The sequence below is a fragment of the Eriocheir sinensis genome, chromosome 66, assembly GCF_024679095.1.
Source record: "Eriocheir sinensis breed Jianghai 21 chromosome 66, ASM2467909v1, whole genome shotgun sequence".
Taxonomy (NCBI): domain Eukaryota; kingdom Metazoa; phylum Arthropoda; class Malacostraca; order Decapoda; family Varunidae; genus Eriocheir; species Eriocheir sinensis.
This window is the reverse complement of record NC_066574.1, coordinates 9,798,721-9,814,052: the sequence shown is the minus strand read 5'-3', so window position 1 is coordinate 9,814,052 and position 15,332 is coordinate 9,798,721. Positions and strand designations below refer to the sequence as shown.

General features: G+C 41.1%; 1 protein-coding gene across 1 annotated transcript in view; it reads right to left on the bottom strand.

Moving 5' to 3' along the window:
- The window catches only part of LOC126987848 (obg-like ATPase 1), a 35,801-nt gene extending 35,004 nt beyond the window's left edge, over positions 1 to 797 (bottom strand). The window contains exon 1 of the mRNA XM_050845280.1: positions 648 to 797. The gene's annotated coding sequence lies outside the window, so the exon portion shown is untranslated. The remainder of the gene's footprint in view (positions 1 to 647) is intronic.
- Between the last annotated feature and the right edge of the window lie 14,535 nt (positions 798 to 15,332).

The following is a 15,332-nucleotide window of genomic DNA, read 5'->3' as shown; positions in this document are numbered from 1 at the left end:
TTTTGCTGGCGCCGGGGATCGAACCCACGATGGGAGAGCCACTCCTTAACCAGTCGCCCATCAGGCTTGGTCGCACTGCATTCAGGGACCAAAAGAGAATCCATAATGTTAGTATTAACTTTGCAAAAGGTGGCTACCCCTTCTTCAACATTAGCCAGGGTCTTTGGGCCGTACTAGTAGGTACTATAAGTCCAATCCGAGAAGTTTCCGGTCCCTACAGAGTTCAGGATGAATAACTCTGTAGGAACCCGAAACTTCTCGGACTGGACTTGTAATACGGCCCATGAACCGACACTCATGACGCAAATCTACTGACAGATTGATAAGGATTCTTCAAGGAAATACATGTCGGGCTGAAATCATGCACTTACATAGTATTACCGCTAACCAATCATGACTATACTAGTTAGGTAATCGTGGCAGAGAGCAAATACCGGTGCAACGTTAGCTCCTTGCACCCACACCGACCCAAAAATAAGCCAGCTGTCACGGGGCGGCCAGAGTCACGGCGGGTAATATTCGAGGGTTTGCCAAGGATTTATACATTTTACAGACTAGCTTCTATGGTCTAAGGCAAGGTAATATATCTCAGATTTATGTAGAGGCATGAAGAATAGTGTGAAGTCATGATTAGTGCCATAAATTACCTTTACTGCTGGGTGTAATTGTGACGACCCGGCACCAAAACAAACCAGCGTGGACGAGGAGACAGGACCAAGGGGAAACTGCTAATATCTCAAGGGAAAGTGTGATTGTTTTTACATATAAGTGATCGAAAAATTAATATAAGAGGATGAGAAGAAGAATCAAAGGTTAATCTGGCGAAATAACAGTAGTACATAAATATTTTTCGGCTTCCCGTTCTCTGATTGTAAGGGGTGGCTATTTTATTTTGTATTTGCCGTTTCTTGGCTGCTGGAGAGGATTTATTTTTTTCTTTCGGCTGTTCCTCATAAGTCATCTCATCGTTTCATCGGTTCCTGTATCTTGAGAAGTGCAGTCTCAACGATGACGTCATCCAGGAAAATGTAGATGTCATATCCGTGGAAGACATCAATTTAAGTTTCCTCAACTATAGCCTAATAATTTACCATTGTGCATCTTACACTGAAATACAACAAACTAACCAATGTACATACGTTGTTTGGGGGGGTATATACCATTTAATACACACATAAATGGCGCTAGATAAGTTTGTCATGTAAAAATAAGTTGCGGTAAGGTAAAAATAACTTGGGGATGCTGTGCCTACCTCTGTATCTACCTCTGCCACAAACCACAGAGTTATATAATTAAGTTATATAAGTTATATCTATAACTCTGTGGCCACATACACCCTCAACCTAGATTTGATAAAGAATCACCTCCAGTTTTATTAGTGTTTGAATATTATCATCTTCCATGCCGCATAAATATATACAATGATAATGTGTTGCACGCAAATTATATTAATTTGAGGAAGATTTTTTATTATTTTTTTGGCCAATTGCTATTATATAACTTGTAATCACGAGTGCAGCCTGTGATTATTTAACAGTATTTTTCTTATCTCTATATATTTATTTATTTATTTATTTATTTTACTGTATATATAAAGAAGATAACTAGTTGGATTGAAATCTCGATTTTGGCGAGTAGCTACAACTTTAATCTATTTTTGTAAACTTTAGTTTCTAATAAGGATTTATTTTATCAATTATCAGTCTACTCAATTAATGGGTTTGTCGGTTGATGAATGGACAGTGTAATGTGTGATGTCGACAAAATTCAGTCTTGTTGTTCAGCATTGGCGCGCGGCGCGGCGTGGTGGCGGCCCCGGGCACCCTTCGTCGTGACCCTGGCACGGTAACGTGACTTGGATTTGTGTGCTAACCATTGCAAAGAAGACTTGAGCATGTAGGGATCTCTTTCATGTGAGGTATATACATCATTCACTTTTACTTTGTCTGAAATATTGATACTATAGTGTTGGGCTTGTGTCTGCTATGCCTAGTGTTTATGGTTCAGCGCGTTTGCCATCTCCAGGGTTCATAGACTCAGTCATTATTTTCTGTCATCATTACATTACATTATCCCGTGTACACAACTGCATATTACCATCCTCCTCCTCTTCTTCATTTTAGCTATCATTATCATAACTATTATCATCATTTTGTCATATGGACGAACAATGCAGATTTAGGTATAGATGGAAGAGTGAACCGTGCTGCATTGGTCACTGTGCCAATTTTTACAACTTTCAATCTCAATCATCGTTGTTCCTGTTTCCTTTGTCAGACGAACACTACTACTACTACTATATAATTAGATAACAACGTAATTATTCACTGTTAGCCTACTCTTATTTTTTTGTGCTTGTAAAAAATATCTTACTTCAGTAATATGGATTTGTAATAATTTGCTGATAGCCTAATATTATTGCTAGAAGAATTTGCGATGGGAGATTGTTGTTGTTGGTTTGTCGTCCCTAGGGGAGGAGGGCACGCGCTGGTGGGCCCGTCAGAGGATGTCAGTTTTCAGCTTATCGAGGAGGTGGGAATTCTGCCACCACCTCTGCCAGGGTGGAGTCTTGGGTGAGGCTCACCCGCTCTGCTGCTGTCTGGGGAGCCGTGTCGTCGTCAGGGTAGAGCTGTGGGTCGGGTGGGTGCAGAGGGGTGGTGAGGGGACACTCTAAGATGTAGTGCAGCAGAGGTTTCCGGGGGGCTTGCCAGCAGTGGGGGCAGGGTGGGGTGAGAGAGAGAGAGAAAGAGATGTAGATGTTCATTTGTTTACCGCCACAACAGCAGCAGCATGACGCAAAACCTTCTGTGTAATTATTATCATTATTCCCTGCTATTCATCCATCCCGCTCATCTCTTCCTCTCCAGTGTGTGTGTGTGTGTGTGTGTGTGTGATTATCATCTCTTTAATCATTGTATTTTCCTGCGTCTACTTTTTCTTTCTTTTCTTTTCCAACCGCAACAGATGATACCACAATTATACTTTTTTTTAGGGGTGGGTGGGTGGGTGGGGGGGGGGCAGAGGGCTAAAAAGATTGCATTTTTTGGGGGAAACTTCCTAAACTGGAACTTCTGCATGTGAGAAAAATTACTGACTCTCTCTCTCTCTCTCTCTCTCTCTCTCTCTCTCTCTCTCTCTCTCTCCTTTGACCTCCTAAATCCCCTTACTGTACACTTTCTATACACTCCCATGCACCATACATCCCTCCACACCTTACACTCTTCCTACACCCCTACACCCTTTTAAACCCTCCTTACACCCACTACACTCCTTTACATCCTCGCACCCATCTACATCTCCTATACACACCCTCCCTACACCCACCTTCATCCCCTTACACCCCCTATACATCCCCTTATACTTCTACATCGCCCTACACCCCCATACCCAGTCTTCACCCCCTTACACCCTCCCTACATCCCCTACATCCTCCCAATATCATCCCTACACCCTCTTATATACACCTTCCGTACACCATCCTTACGGCCCATTACACCCCCTTACAGCCTCCTTTCACGTCCTTACACCGCCTCTACACTCCCTTATAAGAAATAATATTATCTCCCGTTGTGCATCTGATTTAGCCAAGTTATTCTTGTATCCTTCCCACCTTAAGCATATTCCATAAAGCCACACGTTTTCTCTATTCTACAAATTGTATAGTTTCCTGGAATTAAATAATCCATCTTGTTGCTTTCAACATGGAATAATTCTTCCCGCGACTGATGGGAAGGCAGGCATCACTGGACAACAGGCTAAATTATGTGGCAATGCGTTGCTAACTGTTGCGCGCCGCAAAGTTGCATCCTACATGTTGCCTTGTGTTGAACTGTTTGAAACACCCTTGGTCAAGGCGACAATGTAGCATGCCACAATTTGTCAAAATGTCGCGTCTAAAGGTGATAATTAGGGGCTGCTGACAGACGCGATGGTGTTTCATGTGATGTGGTTCGCGGTTATCAAGTTTTGGGAAGGGATTATACACATGATACTCCTAACAGCAGCAGTAGACTGTGTGTGTGTGTGTGTGTGTGTGTGTGTGTGTGTGTGCATCATTTGCTTACTGTCTGATCAGGTGTTGGACTTGAGATCATTAGCCAGTACCCTCCTCGTTTTGAGGTTAGAACTACATATTCACGGACTTTTGGAGAAAAATAGGATCATCATCTTTTTAATCTCTATGTTTCCCCCTCTCCCCTTCTCTCTCTCTCTCTCTCTCTCTCTCTCTCTCTCTCTCTCTCTCTCTCTCTCTGAACAGCTATCGATACTCATTTATTCAAGGGTAAAAAAAAGAACGCAGCTAAAAATAATGATGGCCGCAGACCCACACTTATCTCGTTATCCATAATAGCAAGAAAGTCGTAATTATTCAGCATCTGAAAGAATATAGCACTTTATCACTACTTCCGCCAATATATCAGTAGCGTTCAAACTAATCAAGGCAACGAGCTTCCGTGTTAAGTAGTATACGAGCGCCTGAGTAAGTATAGTATCATGGGATGTGTTTTTGCGAAAGGGTTTTGATCATCTTTGTAATATTTGGAAATGGCTTCGTTAAGGGTCGTATCGGGGTAGGATCGGGGCGGAGGGAGGGGAGTCGAGGGAGACCTGTAGCAGCAGCTGTGTCTTGTTAACGGTGTGGTCGGACTCCTCTTCGATAGATTGCTATGTTCACCTATAATTGACGGAAATACTACCTACGTCTCGGTCAGGGGAGAGAGAGAGAGAGAGAGAGAGAGAGAGAGAGAGAGAGAGAGAGAGAGAGAGAGAGGGGGGGGCAGACAAAACATGGGTATCAACGTAATACGAAAAAATACTGTTGTTTATCCATCACGGGGACAATAGTTTTCCTTCTGAATGAGCTTCACACTTGTGCGAAAGGGGGGCGGGTGAAGGTGGCAGGCCAGAGAGCGGGGTAAATATATCCAGAAACGAGGGAGGAAAATAGTGACATGAGGAAAGATGGGGTGGGAGGGTAATCTTGAGAGGAGGTAAACATTTAGAAACAACAGATATAAATAATATAATAAGGAAGGGTGGGAAGGGAGGCAGGTCTGAGTGAAGGGTATGAACATATTCATTAAACAAAACGATGTTATGTTATAAGGGATGAGGTGTGATGTAGTAGATCTGTGAGAGGGGTATACAATTCAATACATAATTATATTTGTTTACACTGAATGTGGACACTGAACATAAGTGAGCACCTCCTCTATCAGATCTCCCCCTCCCCCCGCCCTAACCCTTCCCCATTGCAGTGTGTTCTGGCGTCTCTTAAATATGTATACCCCTCTATCACACCTGCTTCTTCAAAGCTACTTGTTCATAACATAATTTTCTCTTGTTATGTATTGAATTGTATACCCCTCTCACAGATCTACTACATCACACCTCATCCCTCATAACATAACATCGTTTTGTTTAATGAATATGTTCATACCCTTCACTCAGACCTGCCTCCCCTCCCATCCTTCCTTATTATATTATTTATATCTGTTGTTTCTAAATGTTTACCTTGTGGGACCCCACTCGTACGGTAACACATCCCAAGTCAGATTTTTCACCATTGATTCGCACTCTTTGCTTCCTATTGCTAAGCCACACCTTGACCCAGTTCAAAACTTTACCCTCTACTCCGTGAGCCTGTAATTTAAGCAACAGTCGTTGGTGAGGAACTTTGTCAAACGCTTTACTAAAATCAAGATAGATTACATCATAATTTCCGAGGGTCCAGGGTTCGGGGGGTGCGTGAAGTGCTGGCAAGACAGTTACTGACCTCTTATTAGCCAGACGACCTAATGACACGTTTCAGTGGAAGGTACGACGCTTAGGGAGGAGCAATTCCCCTAAACAAGGCAAAGTGTCATGCCCTCAACGATAAAAAAAGAAAAAATCCAAAGAAATCTATCTTTAAGGCGTTTTGTCTTGTTTTGCTTTGTTTAAAGCGTTTTGTATGTTGGTATGGCGGGTCTTTTCTGAGGAGAAGGAGATTCGTGCGTTCCAACATAAAATATTAAGGAAAGGAGATACGGAAACAACAAGAGAAGGAAACAAAGAAAAGAACACCAGAAAAAGGATAATACAGAGAAGGAACACCAGATAAAAGATGAGATAAAAACACGACATCAAGAAAAGGATAAGGAAGAAAATCATCCACCTTTCGGCCCAAACTAACATCAGATAATTATGGGCGAGTCTCTTCTGGGAGGAAAGAGGCTCATCCAGACCCACGAACATCAGAAAGGATGATACAGAAAGAAAAATTAAATCTTCGAAAAAAGAAAAAAAAAACAATATCAAGAAAATAAACATGAAAGAACATCGAGAAAAGAAAAAGACAACATCGAGAAAATAAAACAATCATCCACCCGCCGAAGGGTGGGTGACGGGTGAGTCTATTCTGGGGAGACGGAGGCTCATCCTGACCGTCAAGAAAGGATATGGAATTAAAACATCGAGAAAAGAAAATGAAATTACAACATAGAAAAAAAATAAAAATCATCCAGCTTTCGGCCCCTAGGGTTGCAGGACGGGTGCCGGGTGAGTCTCCTCTGGGGAGACGGAGGTTCATCCAGACCCAACAACATCAAATGAAAGAAAAGAAAAGAAAATATCAAGAGAAAAGAAAAGAAAAGAAAAAGAAATTAAAAACAATGTGAACAAAACAAAATAAGACAAAACAAAAAACAAACCAAAATAAACAAAATAAGATAAAATAACACAATAAATAAACAAATAAACAACCCTATAACTAATAATTTAACTAATTTAACTAATTATCCGTTGGACTAACGAAAGGGAAGAGAGCTGTTAGACCAAAAGTAAGGGGCAAGAAGGTAAAGTTTAGGAGAATGGTAGTAGTGTGGTATAGTTTTGTGAAGGGAAGGAATCTTGTGTTCGTTTTCAGAGGGATCTGGGAAGAGGTATACAGCAAAGAAGGAGCATGTGTAAAATATAGGACCACGCAAGTTATATAGAGTCGAGATTAATAAAGAGACTAAAAAGAGCACACCCCTCACATCAGACCCAAGCCCCGAGTTTGAGTTGAGACTTTCCTCCCCATCGAAACTGCCCACTCAGCGAATCACATGATGTCATATTATTGCACAACTCACCGCTATGGCGCGCTTATCGAGTCACATGAAGGTAAATTGATAAAAAATACACTGTGGAAAATTACTTATCCGCTCTTAGTACAGGACCCGTCTGAATTCGTCTTATCGCGGTATTCTGTACACAGGGAGATAGCTGCCTTAAGGGTTGACGTCATGAAGGAGAATATGCGCCGTTGTGGCGCAGGCAAGTGTTTATAGTGGCGCCATCTTTACTTTTCAGCATTTTCCATTTTAGACCCCTAGTTGCATAATATAAATTGTTGGGGGTGTGTTGGAGGGTCATGCGACGCTGATCTAGCACAGTTTTTGTGCTATTAACACTTGTTCCGTAAAAAAATAAACATATAAAAATATTAAAACAGCATAGTATATAGATAAAACATTTTGATCACGTTTATGTACCAGAAAAAAATATGTTCGAGCGACCCAAAATAAAATCTAGTCATTGAATAATTAAACTAAAATCGTTTCAGATGTTTCAAGTAAAACAAGAGGAAAATGTCATCAAATTGTGCAGTAAAAAGCGTTTTGGAATGCAAAGAAGGTACATTTAAACTTTTCTGTTTTACATCACGGTATTTTCATTTCTTTTTATTTTCATCTTTTTTATTTGCATTATTATTGCTACATACCTTTTACTGAATCATTCATATGCCCTTCTCTTGCCTTTGTGTGGTTGCATTATTACGTTAAATATTACTTTACAGTCATAATTTTCCGGGAGTTTTTTTTCACTATATGCCTTTTATTACCATATCTGCTCTGGATAACTTTTAACTAACTCATACAGAACTCCCTTCCGTGCCTTTGGGTATATGCAATTTTACAGGCATACGTACAGGCAAAGCGTCGTGTGAAAAAAGGAAGGAAAAACGAAAGCTGAAGCGTGTTATATATATATATATATATATATATATATATATATATATATATATATATATATATATATATATATATATATATATATATATTTTTTAAAACAAAGGAGGCAGCTCAAGGGCACAACAAAAGAAAACAATAATAAAAAAAGCCCGCTACTCGCTGCTCCCAAAAAAGAATTAAAAGAGGTGGCCGAAAGAAAGATCAGTTTCGGGAGGAGAGGTGTCCTGATGCTCTCCTCTTGAAAGAGTTCAAGTCGTAGGCAGGAGGAAATACAGATGAAGGAAGATTGTTCCAGAGTTTACCAGCGTGAGGGATGAAAGAGTGAAGATGCTGGTTAACTCTTGCATAAGGGGTTTGGACAGTGTAGGGATGAGCATGAGTAGAAAGCTGTGTGCAGCGGGGCCGCGGGAGGGTGGGAGGCATGCAGTTAGCAAGTTCAGAAGAGCAGTCAGCGTGGAAATATCGATAGAAGATAGAAAGAGAGGCAATATATATATATATATATATATATATATATATATATATATATATATATATATATATATATATATATATATATATAATCACCAGTACTATATGGGCGCCGAGCCTGAGCCACTGGACACACTGCTTGGCGGCGGAAATCAATCCCATTAATAGTGTGTCGATGGACTGGAGGAATCGCGGGGCGGCGGCGACCCTTGGCGTGATGGATGCGTCGCTAATGACGGAGGCGCCGGGGTGGCGAGGGCTGTTGAGGCCATGCTATACGACGGCAAATTGTGGCCCTGGGTAGCGAAGCCAAGATGGTATTAGTCCATTATTAGTCTTCTATATGGAGCCAATAACTACAAATGCAATGAGCAGAAAGAATATATAATGAATTAGCAGCCGACACAATGCTCTAACTAGTTTTCACTCACTGGCGGAGCAGTACGCTATTTTCTGCTGCTGGTGTCTGGACCGAGCAACCAATGTAACCAACACCGAAGGGCAAAACCAGAAAATGTTTAGTGCTCCGTACACATATCCGTAACAGAGAAAATATGATCAGTAAAATGCAAATATAGCGAGAAATGCCAAAAATATAAAGCGGAGTACAAATCCAGGCTCGGTATTCATAAAACCTCTTTTGGTTTTACTAACGACTCATATCGGCTCACAGGACTTTAACCTTTAGTGACTTGCCAGCCTTGTGAGGAGCCGTGAAGCGTTCAAACTAACAGGAGGCTTTGTGGATACGGCACCGGAACTCATTGACTGATTTATACATATTATTAACAATAAAAATGAAAGTATGGTGAAACAAATACTCCCCTAACAAAATTCGAATCTAAATCCGGCTTTATGTAGAAGTGTGCGGTATGAATAATATTGCATATACACTACTGATAGCATGTTTTTATTTCTATGTGAACATTATATAGCAATCAATAAATGAATGTATGGGAAAGCTATCGAAGAGGGGAGTTCCTGTCTAGATTTTGCATTATTTAGAGGTCGGCTGCTGTGTTCCGAAGAATAAAATATGGTGAGCATCAAAGGAAACAGGTTTCATGAATTCATAATTAGAAAGTAAATAACCTTAAAATTTACAGAGGAAAAGAAAACTTCCTCCCTTCCAGGAAAGTTTCATTTTTTTTGGCGTCAAGGTTCATGACTTCTTGTGCTTTATATATATTTTGTGAACATACAATAAACATTATAAAAGGAATTATGATTGATATGCTGGAATATATCGAAAAAAAGTTCTGAGATGCATTCTATATTATTCAGAGTTTCACGGCTGATTCTCGATAAGCAGAAAATTGTAAACATCAAAGCTAACACATTACCATGAATATATAAACACATATTTAAAGAAATCTTAACATTTATAACTAAATGTAAATGAATACCTTCTCCTCACCCACAAAAAATGAGTTGCGAGTAAAATTTTCTGCAATGCCAAGGTTCACGAGCGTTCTTCGTTATGTGGAGGTCGAACATTTCCTTATACGGCAGAATAATTCATGCTCATAAAAATTCCATGAGAAAAGTTAATCAGACAACAAATAAAGTTGATTCTGCGACCGTGACTCACATACATACACACTGAGCGGCGGCCGGTGCATGTTTGTGACCTGACCCGCCTGTGTGTGTGTGTGTGTGTGTGTGTGTGATATTGTCACTATCGGGAGTTTGCCTAAAAAATGAAACTTTCCCTTGAAATACTGTTTACCGATACGCACGACCAACACAACAACGCTCGCCTCGGGAAGTAGAAGGTGGAGGAGGAGGAGGAGGAGTAGGAGGAAGAAAAGAAGGAGAGGAAGATGAAAAGAAAACTGCGAAAATATAGTATCAAGTAACCACTATTTTTTTTCTTCTGGCAATGGTATTGGTGATGATGTTCTGTATAAATTATGCTTCAGAACTATCTCGGAGGCAGAAGTAATATGCATACATCAATACTCTCTCACCCAATGACCCTGCAAAATATTTCTTTGCACCGATAAGTCGTGTCTGATTCTCTAAGATCTAAAACTAAACACCAACGAATCCTCTTATAAATCAACATGTCGCGGTTGCCAGGCACTCGTTTCTGATTCCACAAATTCCACAAACTCGCCAACGGATCCCACTAAACGTGCAATTGTCAGTCACCCTCTCCTGATTCCACACATTCTGTAGACACACCAACTGCTCCTTATAATCGTGCAGTTTGGTTCACGTGATCGGTGGGAAGTGTTGCCTTTCTAACGTTTTTTCCCGTGGTGGTCTTGTCTCGTCTAGTTCTCTGGCTGTGTCATAGTTACGCCTTCTTGTTTATTCGCTGTGAATTTTGTCTATTTTCTGTATATGTGTGTGAGTTGGATGTTGGGGGGAGTAGCTTTGGAGATGGAGACTGAAACATGATAGGGGAGGTGTAGACTAAGCCACTGCCATTAGTTCAAGCATTCGACGTAACTAATTTTGCATGGTCTTCTACTTAATATTACTTTTCCTTTCCGTACTTCACACTCCTTCCCCAATTTCTTCAATATCATTTATACTATCACAACGTTTCTGCTCTTGAATATCACATAATATACTATCACAATACCTTCTACTTTTATAACTTATCCCATTATAATTTAGAATATCTGACTTAGCACTATATCGTCTTTGTTGCCTAGTGCCAGGATATTATTAGATTGATTCATTTTTCTATGCATTTTATAGTGTTTCTTTTAAACTTTCAATAATTTAATTTCCAAACGTGTGGTAGCGAAGTATTCGATTCCGACTCTAGAAATCCTACACGTACACAAAGGGGTCCCAGCAAGAATATCGCGGTTGTAGCTTTGCAGACGTGGCAGGAGAGTGCAAGGTGTGGATAGCGGGGGTCGATGGTGTCACTGAGAAATCGAGGATAAGTGTACAGGCTCAGGGCTCAAGGAATATACCGGCTTTTACAATGTTACCTACAAACGATCCTTCCTGTGGTTACTTAGTGTACTTCTAATAGAAGGTAGTTGAAGCAGTGGGGAGAGCAAGAGGAAATAAACATCTGACAGCACGAGACCTATCAGCAATGCGTAATATGCAGACAAAACCTCCCATAACTGCTTAGCGTATATCCAGCAAGAGGCAGTAGAAGGGGTGCGAGGAAATAAATATGTAAGAACAGAGATTGAAATAGTGTTCAGCATCAGTAAACCTGCTGAGAGAATACTGTGGTTTTATTCATCTGATATAGTGTTAATAATGCCGCTATACCCTTGTCTCACGGCTTATTGGCATTAATCAGAGTAAATTCAAGCTTTTCCGAGCTATATTCTTACAGTTTTCATGGTCATTCGTTAACTCATTACAATATTTTTTCTATTTTAGTGGCATTATTTATCATAATGATAGGAATGAGGCTTGCAATGTTAAACAATTATTTACTCACTCTTTCTAAGCCGACATATTTCCTCTGATGATGTTGTTTGTATGATGATTCTATCTCATATTTTAACGGAGGCAAGCTCGTCCAAGACACATTCGGAGCAGGCTCGAGGCTTGTCTCGCGGCTTATTGGCATCAGTCAGTGTGAATTCAAGCTTTTCCATGGCCGAGCTACATTCTTACAGTTTTCATGGTCATTACGCTATCATTATTTATCATAATGATAGGAATGAATCTTTCTATGTTAAACAAGTATCTGTATTTACTCTCTCTTTCTCGGCGGACATAATTATTTTCTCTTATGTTGTTTGTATCTCGTCCAAGACACCTCCGGAGCAGGCTTGAAGTCTAATCTCTTTCTTGACATCAGTCAAGGTGTCTTCGAATCCACGGCGCCGAAACTGCCCGAAAGAGGACGACAAAAACATGCCAAGGCTGACATCATCGCATCTCGTCTTCGTATCCAAACTAGAATCCAGCCTTCAAAAACATGCCTTTTATTATTTGATTACTGCCTAACCTTCCCCAAAACAAATCTAATCGTTGATAGATGATGCACTTGTTGTGGAGGCGAGGCTCCTTGATTGTGGCCCCTTGAAAGCCTCCAGTTTGCCCCAAGTTGTGGAGGCCCCCTGATTGTGGAGGCCCCTGGGCAGCTGCCCACTTTGCCCACTCCTAAATCCGGCACTATCTTCTTCTTCTTCTTCTTCTTCTTATAATTATTATTATTATTATTATTATTATTATTATTATTATTATTATTATTATTATTATTATTATTATTATTATTATTATTATTATTATTATTATTATTATTATTATTATTATTATTATTATTATTATTATTATTATTATTATTATTATTATTATTTTCATCATTGTAACTATTATTATTCAATACAGTGCAATAATTATACCACATGCTAAGAGTTACCCTGTCTGTAGCTCGGGCGCACCAAAGACGCAGTTAAATAAAAATAATAGTCCAACCGCTTAGGAAGAGTGAAAATGAACGTTAAGCGAAATGATGATGATGGTCATAAAGTAGGAGGTAGATGTAGATATTTGCTGTATAAGGTTTGGGGATGACCACTTGGCCAGGGTAACAGCTAACACTGCAGGAAGGGCTGTAGCTACATTTGATGCATAGTTGATTACTATTTCTCGCAATCGTCCTGAACTTCCGCTTTGCCTGTTTCAGAAGGGGCAGTTACGTATATGACACGTGTTTGACAAATCATTACAATCGTCCTCTCGAAAGGAAGTATGACAAATTATGACATGTCTACCATACAGCCCTTGTGGCTACTAGTTGCGTTATATACTTGATGTTAGTGTTTGGATGCTTCACGTTTGCTTCCGATTAAGAAATGACCTCCCTCGTAACATGTCCGCCATGTGGCTGCCCGAAGCATTGCACTTGATGTTAGTGTTGGAAAGGTTCACGTTTGTTCTCCTGTTAAGAAAATTCAGCCATCAAAACATGACTGCCATACACTGCTAAGGGTAAGCCAGACTGTATAATTTAATCCGATACGAACATTAAAGCAAAATGCAGTATTTGCAGAATTTTAATTATCACTGCAATTATACGCGGATGCCTTCCGTTTAAGACACCAATATAATTAACATGTCTGCCATACAGTGCCTGGGGCGAGGCTGATTATAATTTTGTCCGATACGAAACTCAGAGCGTTTTGTTTAGTATTAGTATTTAGTAATTGATATTCATTGTATATATACATACATTATTCCCGGTCGAATTCATGAAGTATATATAACATGTCTGCCATATACCGCGGTCTCAACATTTACTTATTTCTCGGGTCTGGTCAAGGATAATAAGACATGCTGGACGCCCCCTTCTACTCTTCTACTTTCTATCCAGCTGTCAAAGCAAAGTATAACATGCCGGTCATACACTGTTATCTCTTTTAACACGAAGTTACTTATTTACAGCGTTATAGATATACATTGCTCGGGGCTGGCCAAGGGTAACAAGGCATGCAGCCCGCCTCCCTCCACGCAGCTGTCCAAGCAAACGTGCAATTCGGGGGAAGACCGTCTTGAAGGCACCAATTATCACCCAATACTCAGCTTCCTGCCCCGCCGCCACCGCCACCGCTGCCGCACGTCACGCGAACATCTCACGTCACGTCCGCCGCCGCCGCCGCCGCCGTCGTAGGTAGCAATCGGGTGTTATCACTATATTCTCGCGGTGCCGCCTCATCGAGTTGGCAATGTGGGGCGCAGCGTCTCTTCAATACAGTTACAGCTGCCGCGAAGAGAGAGAGAGAGAGAGAGAGAGAGAGAGAGAGAGAGAGAGAGAGAGAGAGAGAGGTGGCATATGGATTGCTTGGATACAACACACACACACACACACACACACACACACACACACACACACACAGTTTCTGAGAGAGGTGATGGATACTGGCGGGTACCGGAACGAGCTAAGGGGAGAGAAATGTTAAAAAGAATAATAAAGAAAAAATACGAGTAGAACCCAGCCGTCTATATTAATGTTGGTGGGATCACATCAGCAGTGCACGCCTTTCCATTGCCCCAACCTCACTTCACAGCCCCACCCCGCCCCGCCCCTCCCTCCCTCCCCTTCTCCTTAAACCCCAACCTCCGACATCTCTTTTCCCAACCTCCCATCCTCCCTACCTTCACCATCGTAATCTCCTCACACCCCTAAACCCGCCCACACACCCACACCTCAATCCTTTCTCTCCTACTTCCACCCCATCAATTCCTCATCTCTTTCGTATTAAAATTTGTCGTTCAGAGGGAAGGTGGAGGCTAGGAGGGGGTATTGGTGCAGAGTTGAAAGTTGGGGGGGTACAGGGTTGGGCCGTTTGGGGAGGTTGGTGGAGTGGATGGATTCGGAGTTGCAATAAGGATATGTTTTCAATTCTTAGGTAACACCACAGCGCATTTCACCGTGTGTGGCTAGACAGTCAGGGAAATTTTTTTTTTATCATTGCTTTTCCTAGAACAAGCTCTCTTAATCACAGTAAGAAGTCTTTTGTCTGATAGCTTTGAGAATGACCCTTGCTTGACACTTACTCGGAAAACCCACATCGGCATTAGTCCACCCTGTCATCTGGGGCGTAATGGCGTGCCGCGGGGTGTTATGAGGTTCAGGGAAGACCAAGACTGATACATCTACGTTTCGGAGTACCCGGTAATGATGCTTTTTTGCTGTTATGCTGTCATAGTGTCCTCCCGTTGTTGCTGCACAAGAACTTATACATAACGGCGCTGCATACACTTCCCTATTGCCTGGTTATTGTTACACTGTCACATTCCTTTTCCTTCCTCGAAATTATGACTTTTTGCTGTCACCTGTTATGGCCTCCTCTTTCCCGCAGCTGCTGTACAGTAATCGGTAATATGACGTCATGCCCCGGACCTGGGTGCCCATACTGTTACTGTCAT